Raw genomic sequence first — 11,442 nt, 5'->3', positions numbered from 1 at the left:
CTTCTTCTTCTTCTTCTTCTTCTTCTTCTTCTTCTTCTTCTTCTTCTTCTTCTTCTTCTTCTTCTTCTTCTTCTTCTTCTTCTCCTTCTTCTTCTTCTTCTTCTTCTTCTTCTTCTCCTTCTTCTTCTTCTTCTTCTTCTTCTTCTTCTTCTCCTTCTTCTTCTTCTTTCTAGAGCTTTCAGGTATACTTTTTAATTATTATGAGCATTCTCCAGTGTCTTTATGAGGGCACTTTGTGATATGATCTTTCCTCTAACCAGTGCATTCATTGTATCCCATAAATTTGGGTATGTTGTGCCCTCATTTTTTAGTAGATTCTAGAACGTCATTGATTTCTTGATTTCTTGATTTCTTGATTTCTTCCCTGCCCCAGTGATTGTTAAGTAGAAAGTTAGTTTCCATGGATATGTAGGCTTTCTATTGTTTATGTTTTTGTTGAAGTCCAGCTTTAATCCATGGTGATCTGATAGGATGCAAGGGATTATTTCTATCTTCTGGTATATGTTGAGGCTTGCTTTGTGACTGATTATATGTCATTATGGAAAAGATTTGATTAGAAAGATTTGATTTGCTGAGAAGACTATATATTCTTTTGTGTTTGCATGAAGTGTTCTATTGATATCCATTAGGTCCATTGGAATCATAACTTCTCTTATATTCATTATTTCTCTATTTAGTTTCTGTCTCAATGACCTGTTCTTTGATGAAAGTAGGATATTGAAGTCTCCCACTATTAACGTGTGGGTTTCTATGGGCAGTTTAATCTTCAGTAATATTTCTTTTACAAATGTGGGTGCCCTCAATTTGGGAAAATAGATATTTGGAATGGAGATGTTGTCTTGTTCGATTTTTCCTTTGATAACTGTAAAATATCCCTCCCCATCTCTTTTGATTAATTTTTCTTAAGAGTCTATTTCAGTAGATATTACAATGGCTACTCTAGCTCACTTCTTGGGTCCAGTGCTTGGAAAAATTTCTTACAGCCTTTTACTGTGAGATAATATCTTTGTTTCTGAGATGTTTCTTGTATACAGTAGAATGATAGATTCTGTTTACACATTGATCTCCATAGCCTATGTCTATTTATTAGCAAATTGTGAACACTGATTTGCCCCAATGATATGGGTATAATTTGTATTCATTTAAATTTAATTTGGGACATTTTAAATTTTCTTTTTGATTTCTTTTAACCAAAGTTGATAGGGGTGTAGGCTGTCTAACATTCATGGTTTTGAGTAGTCACTGTCACCTGTTTTGTTTTGATATTCTGTTTTACCAATGCCTGTCAACAACATGTGATTTAAACTTGCATACTACCAGGTGATCTCTTTTGGAGAAAGTCCCATGGGCTGCTGGGAAGAGCATTCTTCTGTGTTACACAGAGTGATGGAGCCTCCAAATCCCATTTCTTGCTGGTAATTCCTGTCTACTAGTATCTGCCCCTAGGAGAGCTACGATGAGATTAGAAACTTGAGAGAATGGTCTGAGGTTCCTCTCATGGTTGCTGTAATCTTATCTCTCATCTGCATTGTATCACTAGCCCTCACTCTGAAGGAAGTTTTCATACAGGTTTCAAAACTCCCCAGCATGACTGGACTACTTTGTTACTGTTGCTGTAATAAAACATCAGGAGAAAAGCAACCAGAGAAGCAAAGGAGATATTGGCCAAATAGTTTTTATCACTGTCCATCATCAAAGGCAGTCAGGCCAGGAACTTAAACAGAACAGGAATCTGGAGGCAGGAGGTGATGCAGAAGCTATTATTGATGGGCTGCCACTTACTGACTTGTTCCTCCTGCTTTCTTATAGAACAGCAAATCAGCATCCCAGATGCAACACAATGGGCTGGGCACTCCATCAGTCACTAAGTGAAAAAATGTTCTACAGGTTTGGCTACAGACCCATGTCATGGTACATTTTCTCAGTCAAGGTTTCCTCCTCTCTATAACTATGGCTTATGTCTGACTGGCAAAAAAAAAAAAAAAGTAACCAGATCAATAACAGTGTCACTCCTAGATATTCAGTACAACTATGAAGCATCATACAAGAATTGTGACCTCATGTCTCTATACCCTTTACTGGTTCCAGAAGTTCTAACACCAATGACTCCTACAGCCATGAAACAGTCATAAGAACCTTCAATTTCTACCTATAACTTTTTCCATTTGTTTGCTAGTCACACTGTAAAGAGGTACATATTCTGCTTTGCCACCTTTGCCAAGTCAGGGAAGAGAGATTCTGATCATGGAGTGGGAGGACACTTTAGACCTACGCTCAAGTTTAAGTTTTATCATGCCAGGAAGTGGTGGCACACGCCTTTAATCCCAGCATTTAGGAGACAGAGGCAGTCAGATTTCTAAGTTCAGGCCAGCTTGATCTACCGAGTAAGTTCCAGAACAGCCAGAGCTATACAGAAAAACCCTGTCTCAAAACAAACAAACAAAAAAGTTTTATCATTTCCGTTTTCCAATGTGGGAAGATAATTAAAGATGAATTATTATTTCCTGAAAGTCTATAACAGAAAATAATGAATCCTTAAGATTATTGTCTATAAGATCATGAAGATATTTGCAAAGTTGTATTAGATAAAGTAAATTATATATATATATATATATATATATATATATATATATATATATATATTTCTACATATAGAACATGCCAACTCGCTGATGTACTCTGTAGGCAAATTCAGTGTGAGAATGTGATAGAACTTCCCCAAAGGAGAAACCATGAGACAGTGCATTATACTCAGTTCAGTAATATCACCTGCTGGACTATGGACTATCATTTTGGGATCNCCATAGATGANNCTGGAGCAGTGAGCGATGGCACAGCTTGTGGTCCAGATCATTTATGTGTTGACAGAAAGTGTGTCAGCACGTCTGTTCTGGTAAGTGACTGTTCACCACAGTTATGCCATATGCGAGGAGTCTGCAACAATAAACGCCACTGCCATTGTATTAACACATGGGAACACCCGACTGCATACAACCTGGACGTGGAGGTAGTATAGACAGTGGACCACCTCCATTGCATGTCTCACATTCTAGTTGGGCTTTTTACCTCGTTTTATTGGTTGTCATAACTTCTTTAGTTGTCATAACTAAGAGGAAAAATAATTTAATCACTAAAATATGCTGTGCAGGACACAGAATTCAATGAAAGAAAATTCATCTGAAAAATCAAACTTTAGGTCTGCCAACTTACGCAACCTGCAGAAGATGCCACAGTTAAATAGAAACACAAAAGAAAAAATAATAATAATAATAAATTATCCTACAAAACTTTATTCAGGTATTAATGTATTGACTTCTTAATATAGGAATCTATCTATCTACCTATCTATCTATCCATCTATCTATCTATCTATCTATCTATTTCATTTCTCTCTCTCTCTCTCTCTCTCTCTCTCTCTCTCTCTCTCTCTCTCTCTCTGTGTGTGTGTGTGTGTGTGTGTGTGTGTAATCCCCGGCCAGAAGTTCTAGAGACTTAACTATTTGCGTATCAAAAGCATCACCAAAAAATAAAAAAAAAAAAGAAGAACCCTACCTCATCCATACTTTTCTTTCTTGTAAGCAATGTGTTGCCTAATTTTTAAAGGAATTGGTGTCTGCTTCCATAGCATAGGTCTAAGCCACGTGTTTCTGTATGCATTTCTTTGTATTTGATTTCTCTAGGTTCTAAAGACCATTTCCCTTTTCATTCTGCTTTGTCACCTGGAGAGAAGCCACCTCCAAATCCTGTTTCCTGGTGACAATTCCAGTCAACTAGAATCTGCCCCTAGGAGAGCCAGAGTGAGATTGGAAACTTGAGAGAATGGTCTGAGCTCCCTGTCATGGTTGTTGTAGTCTCAGTTCTCACCTGAACTCTATGAGTAGTTCTCACTCTGCAGGTGGTTGTCACACAGGTTTCAAAACTCTCCAACACAACTGGACTACTTTTTTTTACTGTTGCTGTGTTAAGACATCAGGAGAAAAAGCAACCAGAGATGCAAAGGGGATACTTACGTCATACTCAGGACAGGAATTTATAGAGAGCTGATGTAGAACCCTTGGCTGGGCTGACACGCCCTGGTTTTGCCCCTCCTGCTTTCCCACAGAATCAAGTATAAACAGTCTATAGGTAGCATTACTCACAATGTGGACCCCCTCCCTCCATACATCATTAAATGACAAATGTTCTACATGATTGTTATAGCTCAATCTTATGGGGGCATTTTCTCATTCAAGTTTTTCTCCATTAAGATGATAACACGTGTCAGGTAAACAAAAACCTCACCACTACACTACCTAGAGTTTCAGCATGACAATCAAATATCATACCCAGAATTGTGATCTCAGGTCTCTGAAGTCTCCACCTTTTTGTGGTGTGTGTGTGTGTGTGTGTGTGTGTGTGTGTGTGTGTGTGTGTGGTTTCTTTTTTATTAGCTATTTTCTTCATTTACATTTCAAATGCTATCTCCAAAGTCCCCCATACCCTTTCCCTGCCTTGCTCCCCAAACCACCCACTCCCGCCTTATTCTAGAAATTCCAGGACCAAAGTCTCTCCTTAGGGATTAGCCTTGCGCAGCTGTGGAACAGCCATTAAAACCCTCAACAACTATCCACACTTCCTTCCCTTCGATCTCTAATCCTAGTACAGAGAACTACATCTTCAAGTTCACACTGTTGGTCATCTCAGAAATAAGTGTTTCCGTTATGGAGTGAAGGGACAGTTTAGTGCTTTGCTGAAGTCAGAGTTTCAGCATTTCCCATTTAAACTGTGGGAAAATAATCAAACTTTGATATTTTCCCTTAAAAAATCTATAACTGAAAATGAGAGTCCCTGACACTCAATCCTTGGCCAATTTGTTTAACTATAAAATGAGATCAAATGATATTTACAAATTTGTGTTGGGAAAAATGAATGTAAGAAAATTCTGCTTTCTTATGAAATGAAATTAAAATTCCCTATTAGCATTTTTAAAAAATCAAATGTTAAAGTCAGATAGGATCCTGTTCTCAAAACAGTGTCTGAGGCCAGTCTGACCACCCAGCATGCACTACAGCCAAGCTTTTGGCCTCTCCAAATAGCATCATATTTCTATCCATCCACCGCTGAATTCTAAATAGAAAGTTTGAAAATTAGAAGAGCCTGGAGCAATGTGTTCCAAGTCCTAAAGCCCTGCAACTGCTGCATCTAGAAACAGAGTAAAACAATTCCATGATTAAAGAAAAAAAAATCCATGACATAAACAGCTTAAAAATGTTATAGCTAACAAACCAAACCTGAAGAAAATACTGGAAATAATAGTTTGATGAAAAGAAATGAGTGAGCATAGCACATACAACATGAATATAAATATAGCACAGGGTACCACTGAATACACAACCGGTGACTTCACGATAGCCACAAATAATGTCAAATAGTTTGGGGTAACTCTAACCAAGCAAGTGAAAGATCTGTATGACAATAACTTCAAGTCTCTCAAGAAAGAAATCAAAGAAGACCTCAGAAAATAGAGAGAGATCTCCCATGCTCATGGATTGGCAGAATTAACATAGCATAAATGGCCATCCTACCAAAGGCAATCTGAAGATTCATTGCAATCCCCATCAAAATCCCAACACAATTCTTGAAAGACAAGGAAGGAAAAATTCTCAAATTCATCTGGAAAGGCAAAAAACAAACAAACAAAAAAAAAAAACAGAGTAGCGAAAATAATTCTTAACAATAAAAGAATGGCTGGGGGAATCACTATCCCAGATCTTAAGCTTTACTATATAGCAATAGTGATAAAAACTGCATAGTATTGGTGAAGAGACAGACATGTTAATCAATGGACTAGAATTGAAGACCCAGAAATAAAACCACACTTATGGACACCTGATCTTTGAAAAAGAAGCCAAACATAAACATTGGAAAAAAGAAAACATATTCAACAAATGATGCTTGTCTAACTGACAATCTGTATAGAGAAAAATGAATATAGAGCCATATTTCTCACCTTTCACAAAGCTCAAGTCCAAGTAGATCAAGGACCTCAACATAAAACCATATTACACTGACTCAAATAGAAGAAAAAGTAGGAAGGAACCTTGAACTCATTGGCACAGGAGAGAAATTTTCTAAACAGAACTCCCCTGGCTCACACTCTAAGATCAAGAATTCATAAATGGGACCTCATGAAACTAAAAAGCTTCTGTAAGGCAAAGGACATAGTCAATAAGATAAATCAGCAACCTACAGATTGGGAAAAAAGGTCTTCACTAACCCCACATCCAATAGAGGGCTAATATCCAAAATATATAAGGAATTCAGGAAGCTAACCACCAAAAAAACAAACAATCCAATCAAAGAATAGGGTATAGGACTAAACCGAATATTCACAACACAGGAATCTTGAACGGCTGAAGAGCACCTAAAGAAATGTTCAAAGTCCTTAGTGTTCAGAGAAATGCAAATCAAAACGACCCTGTGATTCCATCTTACACCAATCAGAATGGCTATGATTAAAAACCTCAGGTGACGACACATGTTGGTAAGGATGTGGAGAAAGAACACTCCTCCATTGCTGGTGGAATTGCAAACTGATACAATCACTCTGGAAATCAATCTGGAGGTTCCTCGGAAAACTGTAAATAGATCTACCTCAAGACCCAGCAATACCACTCTTGGGAATATGCCCAAAAGATGCCCTACCATGTCACAGGGGTACATTATCTACTACATTCATAGCAGCCTTGCTTGTGATAGCCAGTAGCTGGAAACAACTCAGATGTTCCTTGACATAAGAATGGTTACAGAAAATGTGATTCATTTACACAATGGAATCCTACATAACTCTTAAGAACAAGGACATCCTGAGTTTTGCAGGCAAATGGATGGAATTAGAAAATATCCTGAGTTAGGTAACTCAGACCCAAAAGGACATGCATGATATGTACTCACTAAGAAGTGGATATTAGCAAAACAAAACAAAACAAAAACAAACAAACAAACAAACAAAACAGAATACCCAAGAAAGAGTCCACAGAACTCAAAAAGCTCAACAAGCTAAAGGGTCCAAGTGAGGACACCTCAGTCCCACTTGGGAGGGAGAAGAAAGCAATCACAAGTGGGGATGGAGGAANGGAGGGAGGGAGGGAGGGAGGGAGGGAAAGAGGGAGGGAAAGTGGATGGGGGTTGGGGAGGAGAAGGGATCTGGTATTGGGTAGGGAAAAAGGACTGAAGCCCTGAGGGCCAGCAGAAAGAATGGAAAGAGGCAACCTCAGGAAGTAGGAGGTTGGGGGAACACTCCAGAATTTATCAGAGACATGGGAGGTGAGAGACTCTCAGGACTCAAAGGGAGGGACCTTAGCTGAAATACCCTTCAATGGGGAGAGGGAACTTGTAGAGCCCACCTCCAGCAGGAAGATGGGACATTAAGTGAGGGATGGGGTTGCCATCCCACAGTCACATCTCTGACCCATGATTGTTCCTGTCTGAAAGAATTACAGGGATGGAAATGGAGATGAGCCTGAGGAAAAGAAGGTGCAGCGATAGGCCCTGAGTGGAATGCAGCTCAAGGGCAGGCCCAAGGCCTGACACTATTACTGAGGCTATGGAGCACTCACAAAAAGAGACCTTTGATGACTGCCCTCCAAAAGACCCAACAAGTACCTGAAAGAGTCAGATGCAGATATTTGCATCCAACCAATGGACAGACCCCTGTGGTTGAATTAGGGAAAAGCTAGAAGAAGCTGAGGAGGAGAGCAACCCTGTAGGAGGACCAGCAGTCTCAATTCATCTGGACCCCCGAGATCTCTCAAATACTGGACCACCAACCAGGCAGTATACATCAGCTGATATGAGGCCCCCAACACATATACAGCAGAGGACAGCTGGGTCTGGGTTCAGTCAGAGAAGATGCACCTAACCCTCAAGAGACTGGAGGCCCTAGGGAATTTAGAGGTCTGCTGGGGTAGGGGGGTTGGGGATATCCATGTGCAGACAGGGGTGCAGGAAGGTGCTAGGGGATGTGAAACAGTTGGGGGGCAGACTGGGAAGGGAATAAAATCTGGATTGTAGATAGATAGATAGATAGATAGATAGATAGATAGATAGATAGATAGATAGATAGATAGATAGATAGAAAGATAGATAAAGATTTTTTTAAAAATGTTCTAGCTAACAAATCAAACCTAAAGGAAATAATAGTTTGGGCAAAAGAAGTGAATGAGCATAGCATATACACTATGGATATAAATATAACACAGAGTACCACTGAATACACAATTGATGATGTCAAAAATCACCAGCAAGATGACTAAGTTAACACATTCAGCATTGGCCAACTTGATAGATCAAAAAGCAACAAAATCCTAACAAAACTAATTATAGTCATCTATCACCTTTGACTTTTACACCCTTTCACCAATGTTCTTGCAATGATTCCAGAGCCTTGAGAAGAGGGGTGTGTTATAAAAGTCCCATTTAGATCTAAGCACCCTGAAGGCCCCTATTCTCCGTATGATTACCAGTTGTGGGTCTCTATGCTGATTACCATCTACAGAAGGAAGCTTCTCTAATGAGATATGCACTGAACTACTGGTAGAGTGATTGACTAGGAGCCTTTTGGACAATGTGACCATTCACAGCACAGTAATTATAGTAGTTCTCCCCTTGTATCTAGGAACTATTTAGTAAAGTGCTGCATGTCCTGATAGCTGTACAAAGTGTGGGTTCCATCCTGTAGAGAACATCTTAAATCCAATCAGAAAGTGTGTGGTTACTCTAGTAACTTTTATACAATTATTGTACCAGTGGATGTGCATTTCCAGTAACTCATTCTTGTAGCTTGCAGGTTTCACAGCTGGAAAAAGCTGATAACTCTTCTCCTCGAGTAGCAAGGACACCTATTAGACCTGGGAGAAGTAGGCACTAGACGAAAAGGCTTCTAAGTTACTTCCGCCTTCATTCCAAGATGTTCTTCAATTTGAATATGTGATACCTTGAAAAATAGGATCTTATTATCAAGCCCTGGAAGGCAATAGCATTGAAAGCCTTTGGAAAAAGTTAGATGAAAAACTTATTCTAATATATTCATATAGATATAAAAAAAAAAAAGAGTTCAAGGGAGCTATCATGCAATAGAAGTGCAATGTTTTCATCGGATACCACCAGCTCGCAGATAAAAGCCCCAATGCCAGGAATGGGTTACCTCTTTTAGAAATGCTAGCCTGTGGCATTCCTTAGACTTCAAACTACTGTGGGCTGTTGCCTCAGCATTTTTTTAATTGAAAATAATTTATATTTATTCTCTGATAATTTAATTCAACATACCAAGTAATTTGATCATATTTACTCCTTAGTATCCTCTCTTCTCTCCTACAAAATGATTTCTTCTTGAAAGCAAACACTCATCCTGAGTTCATACCTTTTGGTATTACTATGGAGTATGATTTACTGGATGACAGAAAATGTACCCATGTCTACACCAATAAAGAAATGGACTCTCTCTCTACTAACATTGAACTGCCAGTAGCTCCTCAGGGAAGACTGTGGCATAATGAGACCCTCTACTATTCATATGGAATAATGATGGCCTGTCCTCTTCGGAAGGTTTGCATATGCAACTGCAGTTATTATGCAGTCATGATTTCATGATTATAAGCCAAGTGCTGTATAAAATATTGTATTCACCCACATTCTGATGCTTTTATCACTTTCAGGATTTCTGTATACTCTACTAAGTCTAGAAGAAGAAGATAAAGATGTCTCATTATGTATGAATACTCAAAAGTTCCTTATTCTCACATTGACCAGTTATGAGTCTTTATGTTCATCACTGACCATTGTAAAAAGATTTACAGACCAAGACAGTGAATAACACTAATTTGTGAATATAAACCTAAATCTTTATATTGTAAGTGTTTACATATACAATTAGCAAAACTACTGAAATAGGTGTTTCCCTAGAGCCTATGACCTTCATGGTTGTGGGGTTTTTGTTGTTGTTTTGTTTTTTGACAGTTTTACAATTCCAGTCATAAATTCTATGTAGTTAAGTGGACCTTAAGTCCAAATAGGGAGTGATTGGTTGGTTATCTCTTTGACCATCATGCCACTATTGTATAAATGAGTACATTTACCTGGCAAGGTAAAAAATATTGTACCATATGGACTCCATGGATGGATTAGAGCACTATTGACTATCCTCCAGGAAATTACATACTACCAGGACTGTAAAAATCTCACAGGTAGAAAAAATATTTCCAACTTAATTTCAGACTGATTCTTTTTTGTTTTGTTTTGTTTTGTTTTTGTTTGTTTGTTTTTTTTTGTTTTTCGAGACAGGGTTTCTCTGTATAGCCCTGGCTGTTCTAGAACTCACTTTGTAGACCAGGCTGGCCTCGAACTCAGAAATCTGCCTGCCTCTGCCTCCCGAGTGCTGGGATTAAAGGCATACGCCACCACACCCGGCTAGGCTGATTCTTCATTGTGCTAACATACAACTGTTTGTTGTCTTCAGCTGAAAGAAAAAAAAAGTCTCAAAATCTAGTTCTGGTAATTACTTAAAAAAGAAAAGAAAGAAAAAGTAAAAGGAGTTTGGGGGTGCTCAATGATCCCATAGACCAATGACTCACAGAGAGGTAACCCACACCTGCCACTGAGATTTAGGTTTTAGAATTTGTGGCTATTGGAAGCTCCATTACAAGCCTATACAGGAGCCTTCCATTTAGTTTTTTTTTTTTTCCTTTTAATTTAAATTATATACTTTTAATAGTTAAGAAACTAGGAAATTAATTATGAATGTTTCATACATTTTTAGTTTGGGATAATCCTCTTTCTACCCTGTATTTTATGCTCAGTCCCTTGCCAAATTAAACTTTTCTACTCTACCTATTCCCATGTTTACATTTAACATGTGTTTTCTCTCCTCTACCTGTTAAGGCATTATTCCTGATCCATTTCATGGGTTCTTCCTAGATTCATAGCCTCTGCTTAGCATGAAACTAACATACCTAAAAATCTGAAGCTAGTGACAGCATAGGAGTGAGGACATTCGGTGTTTGTCGTTCTGAGTTTCTTTACCGCAGTCAGCATAACGTTTTCCAGTTCCACTTTTTTTTTTTTCCTGAAAAACTCTTTGTTTCCGTTTTAAGTTGAAAAACAACTGCATCATGCTTATGAATTATATTTTCATTATCCATTCATGAGTTGATGATTCCATTTCCTTGTTATGGAAATAAAGGCTTGTTTAAAACATCAGTGTGCATCTCTTCATAAGATGATGGAGGCAGGGCCCCCAATGGAGGAGCTAAAGAAAGTACCCAAGGAGCTGAAGGGGGCTGCAACCCTGTAGGTGGAACAACAATATGAGCTAACCAGTACCCCCTGAGCTTGTGTCTCTAGCTGCATATGTAGCAGAAGATGGCCTATTCGACCATATTGGGAAGAGAGGCCCCTTGGTCTTGC

This window comes from Mus pahari, chromosome 19, assembly GCF_900095145.1.
Source record: "Mus pahari chromosome 19, PAHARI_EIJ_v1.1, whole genome shotgun sequence".
Lineage (NCBI taxonomy): Eukaryota > Metazoa > Chordata > Mammalia > Rodentia > Muridae > Mus > Mus pahari.
The sequence above is the reverse complement of the archived record's forward strand: the minus strand, read 5'-3'. Positions refer to the sequence as shown.